Below are 18,234 nucleotides of genomic sequence, written 5' to 3'. Positions count from 1 at the left end.
GAAAGCCAGGCTGAGGTGTAGACTCCTAGCCAATTTTCCTCTCGGTGCTGCTGCAAGGCTGTGCACTGGAACAAACACTGGCTTGAGATGTACCCATATCTAGGCTGGAATCCCCATCCTGCCCTTCACTAGCTAAACTACTTGCCCCCTGTACAGCTCAGTTTTCTTCTTTGTAATTTGGGGGTGATGCTATACAGAGAATGCTAAGGGTTGAAATAGCCAATTTCTACATAAAGCACCCAGCACATGGTGTACAGATGATCACCCCAGCCCTATCCTCTCACAGAGCCCACTATTCTGAGCTTGCCAGATAAGCAGAACCCATGTCTAGCAGCTAGAATGTGGACAGTGAGTTACAGTTAAGGAACCAAAACAGGAACTGGGGATCAGGCATTAAAGTTTCCATTAGCAATGGATCTAAGAGCAGCCTGGGTCATACCTGGAGCTAGGATGACACAGCCAGGCTCTTCTATGAGAGCAGGTGTCAGACATGATAAAGCAGGGCCCCAAACCAAGCAAAGCCAGGCCAGACCTAGGTCAGTGCTGTACCCAGACTCTGGAAGTCAGTCTGTCCAAGGGCAGGTAGGGGTTGCTGGGTATGACGAGCTGCTCACCTCCTGGCTCCGTGACACGTGCACACATTCTTCCAGGCTTCTTCTCATTGCAGGAACCTGTAGGCTCTGCTAACGATTTTGGTATTTGCCCCAAGATTAAGAAGTTCCCAGTAAAATAACTGGATGGCTTATAACACAAAGGATAAATGCTTAAGGGGATGGCTGCCCCATTCTCCATGATGTGATTGTTACACATTGCATGCCTGTATCAACACATCTCAGGTACCCCATCAATATATACACCTACTGTGTACCCCCAAAAACTAAAGATTAAATAAATAAAAAATAGATTAAAAATAACAATGGGAAATAATGTCTCCAGGGCTTTGCCACCTCTGATGAGAATGAGCAGTGCTTCAAAAGGGAGCAACTCTGAGCTAAGCCTCCTGCAGCCTCAGCTACAGTTTTGAATGAATTCTGTTCTTCATCATTTATACCTTTGTTACCAGACTCCAGGATAAGAATCTGTTCAAGGAAAGTAATTACACATAACACATAGGCATCTGTAAGAAACACTTTTAGGCATTACATCCTTTGAATTCTCTTCATGGTGAGATAGATACTTGTGTTTTACATGATGAGAAAACAGACAAGGAAGTTAAGGAATGTGCTCAGGCTCCCAAGCAGTAAGCGGCTGAATCAGGTTTCAGTAGCAGAGAGTCTGATTCCAGCTCCCAAGCACGTAAGCATACAGAAGTCAAGAGAAACAGTTGAACACAGGAGGCCCACTGGTCATCTCACCATGTTTTCAAGACTCAAGAGAGGTAACTTTAGTCCAAGCTGCCAAGCCCTGACCTCATGGCTCTCAAGCTACACCAGGAGCTCCCTGCTGGTACCCTGACAGCCCAGGCTTGTATAAGTTCTGGCATGTAGTTCAGCCTAATGATGCCTCAAAGGTTCTGCCCATGAAAAGGGATAGTAGAAAGATTATTTTTAGCCTAGGTATTCATCAAATTGAGTTGAGATAAGCAGTTTTATTTGCATAGACAACACTGCGTTGGCAGTGGTTGACAGTGGTAGAGCAAAGACATTTCGTTTTCTTTTGGTTTTCCATACAGAACAAGCAGCCACCGCAGGAGAAAAGCCTGGCTCCTTCCATGGAAGTTAACAGGAAGAAGAAGAGGAGGTGGGGCCAAGATGACCTAGTGGAAGCAGCAGGTTTGGAGGCTCCCATTCAGCTGCAAGAGCGAAATTCCGCCTCAGTAATAATAATAATAATGATAAATAATGGAAAAAAAAGACATAATAAGCCTGTGAATCCTTCACCGGCAACCAAGGTATCCAGATTTTCTCACCAAAACTGACTAGAAGGCTGGTGTGACCCATGGAGAGAAGGAAGGACAGTGTGGTACGGCCGCCCACCTGAGAGCCACACAAGGAAGGGAACTCCCTCTCCCCAGCTAAGGGAGGTAGTGAGTGAGCACACTACCCAGCTGGGGAAACTGTGCTTTTTTCATGGAACAGTGCAACCCACAGATCAAAAGATCCCACCCATGAACCCATGCCACTGGGGCCTAGTGTCTCGACCCCAGAACACACAGATTCTTACCGCCTCTCAGCTGGAATCTGCTTAAGCCTACCGAACTGCCTGGGGAAGGGGCAACCAGCATCCACTGCTGGCTGCCTGCTGTCTAAGCCCTTTGAGCTCCTTAGGGGAGGCGCAGCAGGCAGCACTAGGATGGCAACTGCCTAACACCCTGAGATCCCTGGGCCAGGAGACATTAGCCATTTCTATAGCTCTAGGGTGCTCTTTTCTCCTGCTGGAGCCGGGAAGGCTGGAGAGATTGGTCCCAAGACTTGTCCCCACAGCCCAACACACAGCTGTGGCAGTCTGCAGCCAGTGTGCCTCTACAGACCTAACCCTGACCATCCTTCCTCATTGGGTGGGGCTTCCGTGCAAGATCTCCAATAACTCCAGCAGAGGCTCAGGAACAGAACCCGGATGTCCCTGGGACTGAGCCCTTATGGGGAAGGGTGGCCACAGTCTCTGCAGACCAGCAGACTTAGCCTCTCCTCCTGCTAGTTCTGAGAAATCCAGGCAACCCAGATGAGTGGGTTTCCCCCCAGTGAAGCACACCGTTTCCACCAAGGGACAAAGTGCTTTGTTAAATGGGTCCTGCTCCCTGTGCTACCCAACTGGGTGAGACCCTCCAACAGGGGTTGTCAGACGCCCTGAGCAATCATACTGGCATCAGGTTGGTACCCCTTGAGGTCAGAGGTCCCAGAAGAAGGAGCAGGCACCTATCTTTGCTGTGTTCCAGTCTCTTAGAGTAACATCTCTGGGCACAGGAGTTAATCAGATGAATAGGGCCTGCAGTGAACGCCCAGCAAACTGCAGCAGCCCTACAAAAGAGGGACTTGACTATTGAAAGAAAAACAAACAGAAAGTGACAACAATGGCATCAACAGCAACAAAAAAGTCCCTCACAAAAAGCCCATCCAAGGATAAGCAGCCTCAAAGATCAAAACTAGACAAACTCACCAAGATGAGTAAGAATCAATGAAAAAAGTGCTGAAAACCCAGAAGGCCAGAGTGCCTCTTCTCCTTCAAATGATTGCAACATCTTTCCATCAAGGGCACAGAACTGGAGGAGGATCAGATGGATGAATTGACAGAAGTAGGCTTCAGAGAATGGATAATAAAATACTTTGATGAGCTAAAGGAGCATGTTCTAACTCAAGGCAAAGAAGCTAAGAACCTTGATAAAAGGTTAGAGGGAATGCTAACTAGAACAATCAGTTTAAAGAGGAAAATAAATGACCTGATGGAGCTGAAAAATGCAGCACAAGACCTGCATGAAGCACACACATGTATCAACAGCCGAATCAACCAAGTGGAAGAAAATATATCAGAGTTTGAAGACCACCTTACTGAAATAAGACATGCAGATAAGAATACATAAAAAACAACAAAAAGGAACAAACAAAGCCTCTAGGAAATATGTGTCTATGTGAGAAGAACAAACCTACGGTTGATTGCAGTATGAGAAAGAGATGGGGAAGATAGAAACTGGAAAACACATTTCAGGATATTATCCATGAGAATGTCCCCAACCTACCAAGACAGGCCAACATGCAAATTCAGGAAATACAGAGAATATCATTAAGATACTCCACAGCAAGATCAACTACAAGACACATAATTATCAGATTCTCCAAGGTTGAAATGAAGGAAAACTGTTAAGGGCAGCCAGAGAGAAACACCAGGTAATCTACAAGGGAAGCCCATCAGACTAACGGTGGATCTCTCAGCAGAAACTCTATAAGCCAGAAGAGATTGGAGGCCAATATTCAACATTCTTAAAGAAAAGAATTTTCAACCCAGAATTTCATATCCAGTCAAACTAAGCTTCATAAGTGAGGGAGAAACAAAATCCTTTCCAGACAAGGAAATGCTGAGGGATTTCATTACTACCAGGCCTGCCCTGCAAGAGTTTCTAAAAGAAGCACTCAATATGGAAAGGAGAAACTGGTACCAGCCACTGCAAAAATACATCAAAATAGAAAAATCAATGACACTATGAAGAAACTTTATCAACTAGAGTGCAAAATAACTAAATAGCAGCATGATGACAGGATCAAATTCACAATAACAATCCTGACCTTAAATGTAAATGGGCTAAATGCCCCAAATAAAAGACACAGATTGGCAAATTGGATAAGGAGGGAAGACCCATCAGTGTGCTGTATTTAGGAGACCCACTCACGTGCAAAGATAGGGAGACTCAAAATAAAGGGATGGAGGAAAACTTACCAAGCAAATGAAATGCAAAAAATAACAACAAAAAAAGCAGGGGTTGCAATCTTAGTCTCTGACAAAACAGACTTTAAACCAACAAAGAACAAAAAAGACAAAGAAGGGCATTACATAATGGTAAAGGGAACACATCAACAAGAAGAGCTAAAGAGCACCTGGATTCATAAAACAAGTTCTTAAAGAACTACAAAGAGACTTAGACTCCCACACAATAATAGTGGGAGACTTTAACACTCTACTGTCAATATTTTTTTTTTTATTGCATTTTAGGTTTTGGGGTACATGTGAATAACATGTAAGGTTGTTGCACAGGTGCACACGTGGCAGTATGATTTGCTGCCTCCCTCCCCTTCACCTATATCTGGCATTTCTCCCCATGCTATCCCTCCCCAACTCCCCACCCCCCCACTATCCCCCCCCGCAACAGACCCCCGTGTATAGTGCTCCCCTCCCTGTGTCCATGTGTTCTCCTTGTTCAACACCCGCCTATGAGTGAGAACATGTGGTGTTTGATTTTGTGTTCTTGTGTCAGTTTGCTGAGAATGATGGTTTCCAGGTTCATCCATGTCCCTACGAAGGATGTGAACTCCTCCTTTTTAATGGCTGCATAATATTCCATGGTGTATATGTGCCACATTTTTCCTGTCCAGTCTATCATCAATGGGCATTTGGGCTGGTTCCAGGTCTTTGCTATTGTAAACTGTGCTGCAATGAACATTCGTGTGCATGTGTCCTTATAGTAGAACGATTTATAATCCTTTGGATATATGCCCAGGAATGGGATTGCTGGGTCAAATGGAATTTCTATTTCTAGGTCCTTGAGGAATCGCCACACTGTTTTCCACAGTGGTTGAACTAATTTACACTCCCACCAACAGTGTAAAAGTGCTCCTATTTCTCCACATCCTCTCCAGCATCTGTTTTCTCCAGATTTTTTAATGATCGCCATTCTAACTGGCGTGAGATGGTATCTCAATGTAGTTTTGGTTTGCATTTCTCTAATGAGCAGTGATGATGAGCATTTTTTCATATGTTTGTTGGCCTCATGTATGTCTTCTTTTGTAAAGGATCTGTTCATATCCTTCGCCCATTTTTGAATGGGCTTGTTTGTTTTTTTCTTGTAAATCTTTTTTAGTTCATTGTAAATTCTGGATATCAGCCCTTTGTCAGACGGGTAGGCTGCAAAAATTTTTTCCCATTCTGTTGGTTGCCGATTCACTCTATTGACTGTTTCTTTTGCCGTGCAAAAGCTGTGGAGTTTGATTAGGTCCCATTTGTCTATTTTGGCTTTTGTTGCCAATGCTTTTGGTGTTTTGGTCATAAAGTCCTTGCCTACGCCTATGTCCTGAATGGTTTTGCCTAGGTTTCCTTCTAGTGTTTTTATGGTGTTAGGTCTTATGTTTAAGTCTTTAATCCATCTGGAGTCAATTTTAGTGTAAGGTGTCAGGAAGGGGTCCAGTTTCTGCTTTCTGCATATGGCTAGCCAGTTTTCCCAACACCACTTATTGAACATGGAATCCTTTCCCCATTGATTGTTTTTTTCAGGTTTGTCAAAGATCAGGTGGTTGTAGACATGTTGTGTCGCCTCCGACGCCTCTGTTCTGTTCCATTGGTCTATATCTCTGTTTTGGTACCAGTACCATGCTGTTTTGATTACTGTAGCCTTGTAGTAGAGTTTGATGTCCGGTAGTGTGATGCCTCCCGCTTTGTTCTTTTTGCTTAGAATTGACTTGGCTATGCGGGCTCTCTTTTGGTTCCATATGAAGTTTAAGGTGGTTTTTTCCAGTTCTGTGAGGAAGGTCATTGGTAGCTTGATGGGGATAGCGTTGAATCTGTAAATTACTTTGGGCAGTATGGCCATTTTCACGATATTAATTCTTCCTAACCATGAACATGGAATGTTTCTCCATCTGTTTGTGTCCTCTCTTATTTCGTTGAGCAGTGATTTGTAGTTCTCCTTGAAGAGGTCCTTTACGTTCCTTGTTAGTTGTATTCCTAGGTATTTTATTCTCTTTGTAGCAATTGTGAATGGCAGTTCGTTCTTGATTTGGCTCTCTTTAAGTCTGTTATTGGTGTATAGGAATGCTTGTGATTTTTGCACATTGATTTTGTATCCTGAGACTTTGCTGAAGTTGCTTATCAGTTTCAGGAGATTTTGGGCTGAGGTGATAGGGTCTTCTAGATATACAATCATGTCGTCTGCAAATAGAGACAATTTGACTTCCTCCTTTCCTAATCGAATACCCTTTATTTCTTTTTCTTGCCTGATTGCTCTGGCTAGAACTTCCAGTGCTATATTGAATAGGAGTGGTGAGAGAGGGCATCCTTGTCTAGTGCCAGATTTCAAAGGGAATGCTTCCAGTTTTTGCCCATTCAGTATGATATTGGCTGTCGGTTTGTCATAAATAGCTTTTATTATTTTGAGATACGTTCCGTCGATACCTAGTTTATTGAGAGTTTTTAGCATAAAGGGCTGTTGAATTTTGTCGAAGGCCTTCTCTGCATCAATTGAGATAATCATGTGGTTTTGGTTTTTGTTTCTGTTTATGTGGTGAATTACATTTATAGACTTGCGTATATTGAACCAGCCTTGCATCCCCGGGATGAATCCTACTTGATCATGGTGGATAAGCTTTTTGATGTGCTGTTGTAATCGGCTTGCCAGCCTACTGTCAATATTAAACAGATCAATGAGACAGAAAATTAACAAGGATATTCAGGACTTGAACTCAGCTCTGGATCAAGAGGACCTAGTAGACATCTACAGAACTCTCTACCCCAAATAAACAGAATATGCATTCTTCTCAATGCCACATGGCATTTATTCCAAAATTGACCACATAATTAAAAGTAAAACACTCCTCAGCAAATGCAAAAGAACTGAAATCATAACAAACAGTCTCTCAGACCACAGTGCAATCAAATTAGAACTCAGGATTAAGAAACTCACTCAAAATCACACATTTTCTTGAAAACTGAACAATCTGCTCCTGAATGACTTTTGGGTAAATAAAGAAATTAGGCAGAAATCAAGAAGTTCTTTGAAACCAATGAGAATAAAGGGACAACGTACCAGACTCTCTGGGACACAGGTAAAGCAGTGTTAAGAGGGAAATTTAGGGCCAGGCGCAGTGGCTCATGCTTGTAATCCCAGCACTTTGGGAGGCTGAGGCAGGCGAATCATGAAGTCAAGAGATCAAGACCATCCTGTCCAATATGGTGAAACCCCATCTCTACTTAAAAAAAAAACAACAAAAATTAGCTGGGCATGGTGGTGCATGCCTATAGTCCCAGCTACTTGGGAGGCTGAGACAGAAGAATTGCTTGAACCTGGGAGGCAGAGGTTGCAGTGAGCCGAGATCACGCCACTGCACTCCAGCCTGGCACCTGGCGACAGAGCAAGACTCTGTCTCCAAAAAAAAAGAAGGAAATTTATAGCACTAAATGCCCACCTCAGAAAGCTAGAAAGATCTCAAATCAACACTCTAACATCACAATTAAAAGAGCTCGAAAGGCAAGAGCAAACTAATCCAAAAAGTAGCAGTAGACAAGAAACAACTAAGATTAGAGAAGAACTGAAGGAGATAGAGAAATGAAAAACTCTTCAAAACACCAACTAATCCAGGAGCTGTTTTTTGAAAATATTAACAAAATAAATAGAAATAAATAAAGGGTATTCAAATAGGAAGAGAGGACATCAAATTGTCCCTGTTTGCAGATGACATGATTATATATTTAGAAAACCCCATCGTCTCAGCTCAAAATTTCCTTAAGCTGATAGGTAACTTCAGCAAAGTCTCAGGATACAAAACCAATGTGCCAAAATCACAAGCTTTCCTTTACACAATAGGCAAGCACAGAGCCAAATCGTGAATGAACGCCCTTTCACATAAAGAGAATAAAATACCTAGGAATATAGCTGACAAGGAATATGAAGGACTTCTTCAAGAACTATAAACGACTGCTTGAAGAAATAAGAGAGGACACAGATGAATGGAAAAATATTCCATCCTTATGGATAGGAAGAATCAATATCATGAAAATGGCCATACTGCCAAAAGTAATTTGTAGATTCAATGCTATTCCCAGCAAACTACGACTGACATTCTTCACAGAATTAGAAAAAAAATTAAATTTCATATGGAATCAAAGAAGACCCTGTATAGCCAAAATAATCCTAAGCAAAAAGAACAAAGCTGAAGGTATCATACTACTGATTTCAAACTCTACTGCATGTCTACAGTAACCAAAACAGAATGATACTGGTACCACAACAGATATGGAGCACAGAGGAGCACAACAGAGACTTCAGAAATAATACCACACGTCTACAACTATCTGACCTTTGAGAAACCTGACAAAAACAAGAAATGGAGAAAGAATCTCCTATTCATTAAATAGTGCTGGGAAAGCTGGCTAACCATTTGCAGAAGACCGAAATTGGACCCCTTCCTTACACCTTATACAAAAATTAACTCAAGATGGATTAAAGACTTAAATGTAAAATCCAAAACCATAAAAACCCTAGAGGAAAACCTAGGCAATACCATTCAGGACATAGGCATGGGACTTCATGACAAAAATGCCAAAAGCAATTGCAATGAAAGCAAAAATTGACAAATGGGATCTAAATAAACAAAAGAGCTTCTGCACAGCAAAGAAACTATCATTGGAGTGAACAGGCAGCCCACAGAATGGGAGAAAATTTTTGCAATCTACCAGTTTGATGAAGGTCTGATATCGAGAATATAAAAGGATATTAAACCAATTTATAAGAAAAAACAAACAATGCCATCAAAAAGTAGGCAAAGGATATCAACAGACATTTCTCAAAATAAGACATTTATGGCCAGGCTTGGTGGCTCACACCTGTAATCCCAACACTTTGAGAGGCCAAGGTGGGTGAATCACTTGAGGTCAGGAGTTCAAGACCAGCCTGGCCAACATTGCGAAACCCTGTCTCTACAAAAATACAAAAATCAGCTGCACATGATGGCAGGTGCCTGTAATCCCAGCTACTCAGGAGGCTGAGGTGGGAAAACAGCTTGAACCCAGGAGGCAGAGATTGTAGTGAGCTGAGATCATGCCATCCAGATCATGCCACCCAGATCATGCTTGGGTGACAGAGCAAGACTCTGTCTCAAACAACAAAAAAAGACATTTATGCGGCCAACAAACTATGAAAGAGCTCAACATCAGTGATGATTAGAGAAATGCAATGAGAAAAACCACAATGAGCTACCGCCTCATGCCAATTAGAATGGCGATTATCAAAAAGTCAAGAGACAATAGATGCTGGCAAAGCTGTGGAGAAACAGGCACACTTCTATGCTGTTGGTGGGAATGTAAATTAGTTCAACCATTTGGAAGACAGTATGGTAATTCCTCAAGGATCTAGAACCAGAAATACCATTTGACCCAGCCATCCCATTACTGAGTATATACCCAAAGGAATATAAATAATTCTACTATAAAGACACATGCACACATATGTTTATTGCAGCACTATTTACAATAGCAAAGACATGGAACCAACCCAAATGCCCATCAGTGATAGACTGGATAAAGAAAATGTGGTACATATGCACCATAGAATACTATACAGCCACAAAAAGGAATGAGATCATGTCCTTTGCAGGGACATGGATGAACCTGGAAGCCATCATCCTCAGCAAACTAACACAGGAACAGAAAACCAAATGCTGCATGTTCTCACCCATAAGTGGGAGTTGAACATTGAGAAGACATGGACACAGAGAGGGGAACAACACACATTAGGGCCTATTGGGTGTCGGGGTGAGGGGAGGGAACTTATAGGACAAGTCAATAGGTACAGCAAACCATCACGTATACCTATGTAACTAACCTGCATGTTCTACACATGTATCTGGTTTTTTTAGAAGAAATAAAGAAAAAAACTCTAAGTAAATAAAAAGTAAGAATTATTTTTTAAAAAGAGAGGGAAAACAAAGGAAGAATAAAAACAACTAATTAGGTGGCAACTCCTCTTTGTGTTGTTGATAAGCCAAGAATAGATTTCCATTTACTTGATGAAGTCCGAGTTATTTCCTGCTCTCAGGAAACTGTAACAGACATTTGCAAGGCTCAGATATGTACAGCTGCTTCTTGACTTAAAATGAGGTTGTGTCCCAATAACAAGGTAAGTTGGAAATATCGTAAGCTGAAAATGTACTTAATACCTTGATAAACCCATTGTAAAGTTGAAAATAATCATAATTTTGGGACCATCTGTATTTGAGCTGGAACTTAGAAAATCCCATTTTCAGGGTTCAACTCCTGTTTTCAAAGCTTACTCCTTGCCATTTGTAACCTTTGAGATGCATATGCTGTCTGTGTGAAAGTGCCTGTGTGAAATTAATTTGCCTTTTACCCACAAAGATTTCAGCTTTTGGATGAAATGCTGTTAACTCCATATTTTTCTCTAATTCTTGCTATACTTTAAAAAATTTTTAAAATATATCATATTTCCAAGTGCCCAGATTACAAGTGGCCAGCTCACTGAATTTTCACAATGTGAGCACACCTATAGAACCACCAAGACAAAGAAATAGAGCATCAGTAGCACCCCAGAAGCCTTCACACCCCCACCCAGCTATTCCCTCTCCCTCCAAGTAGAGGGAAAGCCTGCTGTATACATCATTTTGGTGTCTGGTTTCCTTTGCTCAGCATTATGCTTGTGACATGCAAGCATATTTTTGCATGTAGCAATATGCCATTCTTTCTTATTCCTATCTAGTATTTCATTGTATAATTTTATCATAACTTTATCGTTTCTGCTACTGATGTGTATTTTATTTGTTTCCATTTTTTTTATTATTACCAATTGTGTTGCAATAAATATCCCTTGAGGTATCTTTTGGTTTGCACATATGTGCATTTTTGTTTCACTGAGAAGTAATATCATTTTTTTTTTTTTTTTTTTTTTTTTTGAGACAGAGTCTTGCTCTGTCACCAGGATGGAGTGCAGTGGTGTGATCTTGGCTCACTGACTGCAACCTCCACCTCCCGGATTCAAGCGATTCCTCTGCCTCAGCCTCCAGAGTATCTGGAACTACAGGTGCCTGCAACCACACCCAGCTAATTTTTGTATTTTTTGGTAGAGACTGGGTTTCACCATGTTGGTCAGGCTGGTCTCAAACTCCTGACCTCGTGATCTGCCTGCCTTGGCTTCCTAAAGTGTTGGAATTACAGGAGTGCGCCACTGAGTCCAGCCTTCATTGTTCTTTTAATTGAAGCCATAGGGTAGAAGCATTCAAAGTCTTTGTGGCCTTAATTTACATTTCCCTGATGACTAGGAAAACCAAGCTCTTTTTTGTATATCCACTGGCTTTATGATTACCTTTTTGTGAAGTGCCTCTTTAAGAATTTTGCCCATTGTTTAAAATGTTTATTTACCTTATTTATATGTAAAGATGTTTTATATATTCCGAAGTCAAGAACTTTGTGTTTTTTTATATATGGTATCTTTTTGGCACTGGGGCTTTGCTATTATAATGGCATGTTTTGACAAACAGAATTTGTAAGTCATATTTTACAGTCCAATTTAGCTTTTTTCTTTTATTAACAATTTTTACATTCTGTTTAGGAGATTAGATGTTTTCCAGTATAATTTCATAGTGGTTCACAGTGAAGTCTTTAGTTCATCTAGAATTGATGGAATACCTATGATGTAAGATAAAGATCATGGTTCAGTTATGCTCCATGTGGATATCCAATGGACTCCACTTAGTTTTTGGAAAGATTATCTTTTTCCCACAGCACTATAATGTCAGCTTTGTCATAAGAAAGTTCTTTTATATGTTTGGACTGTCTTGGGATTCTCTATTCTGCTATTTAGTCTATTAATCTATCCTTGCATTAATATCACATGACCTTAATATCTATAGTCTGTAAGTCTTGATGTCTAGCAATGCTCTTCTTGTTTTTCTTCTTCATGACTGCCTTTACTACTCTTGACTTTCTCTAGGACTCTTTTCACATACGTTTTAAAATCAGCTTGTCAGCTTATAACTTGATTTAATTTACTAAGTTTTGTACACAGAAGAAATTGGCCTTGGTCTAGATTTTTTTCTTTTTTATAATCTAGTCATATTTTTGTTAGAAGGTTTTACTAGCTTCATAAAATGAGTTGGGAAGTGTCTCTTTTACCCATTATATAAAAGACTTTGGATACAATTTGTTTATTTCTCATATGTTTGGGAGAATTTACTGGGTAATTCATGTGGTCTTGGAGTTTCTTTTATGTATAATATAAAATATGAAATTTATAAAATTTCAGATTTGATATTTTAAAAATAGATACAGTACTACTTTGATTTTCTATTCATTTTGTGTTAGTTTTTGGATAGCTATATTTTTCTTGGAATATATTTATTTTATCTGATTTTCAAATGTATCAGTTTAATGTTGTTTATAAAATGTTATAATTATGGTATAATATCAAAACAAAAAAATTGATAATTCTGTGATTTATGTGTGGAATTTTATGCTATTCCATGATGTTATCTTAAATGTGACAACCACTGCTATCAAGATACAATCCAGCTCCAGTGAAGTTTGTTCTTTTTTTAAAAGAATAAAAACTCTGTTTTCGCTCTCTCTTTCACACTAGGTAATATCTCTTGTTCACTGATTCTTTCCTCTGTTCTATTTTGTTGTTGAGCTCATTCATTTAAAAAAATTGGTTATTTTATTTTTAAGTTCTAACATTTCTTTTTATTCTTTATGTCTTCTATTTTTTGATAAGACTTTATATTTTTCATATGTTTCAAGTATGTTTATAATTTTCATTGAAGCATTTTTATGATGGCTGCTTTAAAATCCTCATCAGATAACTCCAACATCTGCACTGTCTTGGTGCTGGCATCTTCTGTTGGTTGGTTTTTCTCATTCAAGTTGCTATTTTCCTGGTTTGGGGTATATTGAATAATTTTTCATTTAACCCAGATATTTGAGTATTATATTGTGAGACTTTGGATCTTATTTAATCTTTGTTTTTCCATGCCTTCTCTGACACTGCACCAGCAGGGCTGGGAAGGTGCTGCTTCATTACTGTTAGGTGGGGTGGGAAAGTCCCAGTTCTCTTTTTGGCCTTTGACACTTGAGAGGGAAGAGATCCCTTATTACTGCTAGGTAGAGATGGGATTTCAGTTCCCCCCTCCTAGGGGTCTGCTTATACCACTCTAGCTAGGAGAAAGAGAAGTTCTCTTTCCTCAACAACGTTGCTAGTATTGTTATTATCATTATTTTTGGTCTTTTTGATAATAGCCATTCTAATTATCTCATTGTGGTTTTGATTTGCATTTCCCTGCAGGTTAGTGACATTGAGCACTCTTCCATACACTTGGTGGCCATGTGTACATCTTCTTTTGAGAAATGTCTATTCAGGTCTTTTGCCCATTTTTAAATCAGATGTCTTTTTGCTATTGAATTGTTTTAATTCCTTATATATTCAGGTTATTACTCTCTTGTTGGATGGAAATTTTGCAAATATGTTCTCCCATTCTGTAGGTTGGCTCTTCACTTTGTTGATTGTTTTCTTTGGTATGCAGAAACTTTTAAGCTTGATATAATCCCGTTTATCTACTTTCACTTTTGTTGCCTCTGCATTTGAGGTCTTACACAAAAACTCTTTGCCCAGACTGATGTCCTGAAGCTTTGTTCCTATGTTTTCTTCTAGCACCTTCATAGTTTCAGGACTTAAAGTTTTTAATTCCTGTTGATTTGATTTTTGTGTATGGTGAAAGATAGGGATCTAGTATTATTCTTCTGCATCTGGATATCCAGTTTTCCCATCATCATTTGTTAATGAGATTGTCTTATCCCCAATGTATATTCTTGCTGGCTTTGTAAAAAATGAGTTGACTGCAAATGTATGGCTTTATCTCTGGGTTCTCTATGCTGTCCCATCTGTCTATGTATCTTTTTTTAGCCAGTACCGTGCTGTTTTGATTACTATATTTTCTCAGTTTAAATTGAAATCAGGTAGTGTGATGCCTCCAGCTTTGTTTTTGTTTGTTGTGTTTTTGTGTATGTTTTATTTTCATTTTTGCTTATAATTGCTTTAGCTATTTGGAGTCTTTCGTGGTTCCACATGAATTTTAGAATTGTGTTTTTCTATTTCTGTGAAGAATATTTCTGGTATTTTGATAGGAATTGCATTAAATCTACAGATCACCTTGAGTAACCTATAGATTATAGAAATTTTAACAGTATTAATTCTTCCAATATATGAAACATGGGATATCTTTCCATTTTTTTGTGTCCACTCCAATTTCTTTCACTGGTGTTTTATTGTTTTCCTCATAGAGATCTTTTACTTCTTTGGTTAAATTTATTCCTAGGTATTTTATTTTTTGTGACTATATTAAATGGCATTGCTTTCTTGATTTCCTATTCAGATCACTGTTAGCATCAAAAAATGCTACTGAGTTTTATATGTTGATTTTGTATTCTGCAGCTCTACTGAATTTTTAAAATCAGTTATAGGAGAGTCTTCTGGTGTAGTCCTTAGGTTTTCCTGAATATAAGGCTCTATCATCTGCAGATAAGGCTAATTTGCCTTCTTCCTTTCCTGTTTGGATGCCCTTTATTCTTTCCTCTGACTGATGATTGCTCTGACTAGGACTTCCAGAACTATGTAAAATCGCGAAAGTGGGTATCCGTGTCATGTTCCAAGTCTTAGACAAATGGCTTTCAACTTTTCCCTGTTCAGCACATTAGCTATGAGTTTCTTATATAGACCTTTGTCATACTGAGGTATCCTCCTTCTATACTCTATATGTTGAGAGTTTTTATCATGAAGTGATACTGAATTTTATCAAATGCTTTTTCAGCACTCATTGAGATGAATTATATGTTTTTTATCTTTCATTCTATTGATGTGATGTATCGTGCTTATTGATTTGCTTATGTTGAACCATCATTGCACTCCTGGGATGAATCCCACTTGATCATGGTGAATGATCTTTTTAATGTGTTGCTGAATTCAGTTTACTGATATTTTGTTGAGGATTTTTGCAGCAATGTTCGCCAGGGATGTTGTTGTATACTTTTATCTTTTTAGTTGTGACTTTATCTGTTTTTGGTATCAGGATAGTGCTTGCCTCATAGAATGACTCTGGAAGCATTCTCTCTTCTTCAATTGCCTCCTCTTCTATTATTTGAAATAGTTTCAATAGAGTTGTTGTTATTGTTTAGATATTTGATACAATTCCACCGTGAATCCATCAGGTCCTGGGCTTTTCTTTGATGAGAGACTTTTTATGACTCCTCTGATCTTGTTACTCATTACTGGTCTGTTCAGGTTTTCTATTTCTTCATGTTCAGTCTTGGTAGGTTGTGTGTGTCAATGAATTTATCAATTTCTTCTAGCTTTTCCAATTTACTAGTGAATAGTTGTTTGTAGCAGTCTCAAAAATCCCTAGTAGTTGCTCATGATTTCTGTGGTATCAGTTGTAATGTGTTCTTTTTTGTCTCTGATTTTATATGCACATTCTCTTTTCTTCTTACTCCAGTTAAGATTTGTCATTTTTTAACTTTTCAAAAAACCAACTTTTCATTTTATTTATCTTCTATGTTTAGCCTCAGTTTTATCTTTTCTACTCTGATCTTTATTGTTTCTTTCCTTCTACCATTTTTAGGTTTACTTTGTTCTTGCTTTTCTAGTTTCTTGAGGTTCATTGTTAGGTTTTTTATTTGAAGTCTTTCTATTTTTTTATGTAGGCTATATGTAAACTTCCTTTTTTGTACTGCTTTTGCTGTATCCCATAGGTTCTCATCTGTTGTGTTTCCATTTTGTTTGTTTTAAGAATTGTAAAAATTTCCTTGTTTACTTTCTTCCTTGACTTGTTGGTCATTCAGGAGCATTTTGTTTAATTTCCATGTATTTCTTTGGTTTCCAAATTTCTACTTTTTATTGACTTCTAGTTCATTCTATGGTGGTCAGAGAAGATACATCATAAAATTTTGACTCTTGAATTTGGTGAAACTTGTTTTGTGGCCTATGATATGGTCTACCTTAAGAAATGTTCCATGTGCTGATGAGAAAAATGTATATTCTGCAGTAGTTGGGTAAAATATTCTGTAGATGTCTGTTAGACCCTCTTGGTATCTGCTGTGTGGTTGAGGCTAAAGAGCCTGGTCTCATTGACTTAAAGGGATGTGCATCTTCCAGCAACTTCCTGGATAGTTGAGATTGTTCTCTCATTGCAGCAGGAAAAATCAGAGCTGGGACTGAGTCCCCTTGGGATATGCTGTGAGATGGAGGCTGGAGAGCCAGCATCATTGGCCCAGACAGGTATGGGTCTCCTACCAGGTCTCAGTATAGAGGAGACAGTTCTCTGATAGCATCAAGAGGGACCAGAGCTAAGGGTGGGCACCCTTAGGATTTACTCTGGGACAGAGTTGGGCAAGCCCATTAGGGAGGCTCAAACTCTTGAGCTGTGAGATATGTGTGAGTCTTACCCTTGATTCTTGTGTAACCAGTTCTGCATTGGGACCTCAACTGATCAGGGGTGAATCCAAGGCAAAGGGCAACTTTAGGTTCACTGCTGAGACTGATATAGGAAGGCAGAGAAGCCTTTCTGCCAAGGCACTATTGCATGTGATTCCTTTTACACCCTTTGGCAGATGGTTTAGTTTGTAGGCTCAAGATAAAACAAAGCAGTGACCAAGGCTCTTAGAGGACTGGGCCATTTCTGTACTTGAACCCAGGAGCAAGCTTGACAAATCAGCCATTTGGGTGTTTGTGTGCTCTCACAATAATTCTCCAATGTCTTGAGTTTTACCAGGTGTTTTACAAGGCTCTACCTGAATCCTGAGGCTCCCCAGAAGAGACTTTTGACTGTGGATATGTAGAGAATTTATGTTATTGTCATGGGTATGAACAGATTCCCTTTTATGGTGCCATCTTCATGATGTCACTCCTACATGGAATTTCCTTTTCCACCCTTTTGTTTTGAATATTTGGGTGTCCTTATATATAAGGTGCATTTCATCTTTTCAGCACAAAGACTTCGTTAAAAAATCCGCATGGCAGTCTTTATCTTTTAAAAGGACTAATTAAAGCATCAGTATTTATTGCCATTATATATATATTTGGGTATATTTTGATCACATGATTTCTATTTGTTCTACCTAGTTTATGCTGTTTTTCTCTTTTCATATCGCCTTATAGATTAAAATTGTTATTAATCTAATTTTATTAACTTATAATAATTATACACACTTTCACTATCCTTTTAGTGATTACTATAGAGATTGAAACATACACATCTCTGATATATTAGAGTCTCAGATAAATTATTAATTTTACTCATTTTTCAGAAATGCTGGAGTTTAGATCACTTTTATTCCATTTATACTCCTCTTGCCTTTTTTGCATGATTTTCATCATTTATTTTCTTGTTTTATAATCAATTTTCATTTATATTTGTCCATATTTCTATACTTTACATTGCTTTTATACTTTCCTTTATATGTTTTCATGTGGGATAATTTTACTTCTGCCTTTGCTATTACTTTAGAAGGTTCCTGCTATTGATGAATTCTTTAAGTTTTTGTTTGAGTAGAGACATTTTTGTTTAGTTCTTGATTTTTGGAGTATACTTTTTATAGCTATAGAACTCTATTTTTTTCAGTACTTTATGGCTATTGCATAGTTCATTTTCACACTGTTAATAAAGTCATACCTGTGATTGGGCAATATACAAAAGAAAGAGGTTTAATGGACTTACTTGTGTCTGGGGAAGCCTCACAATTGTAGCGGAAGTCAGTGAGGAGCAAGTCACATCTTACATGGATGGCAGCAGGTAAAGAGAGGCAAAGAGTGAGCTTGTGCAG

The sequence above is a fragment of the Aotus nancymaae genome, unplaced genomic scaffold, assembly GCF_030222135.1.
Source record: "Aotus nancymaae isolate 86718 unplaced genomic scaffold, 86718_ANA_hifiasm-v0.15.2.pri h1tg000099l, whole genome shotgun sequence".
NCBI lineage: Eukaryota > Metazoa > Chordata > Mammalia > Primates > Aotidae > Aotus > Aotus nancymaae.
This window is presented reverse-complemented; position numbering follows the sequence as displayed.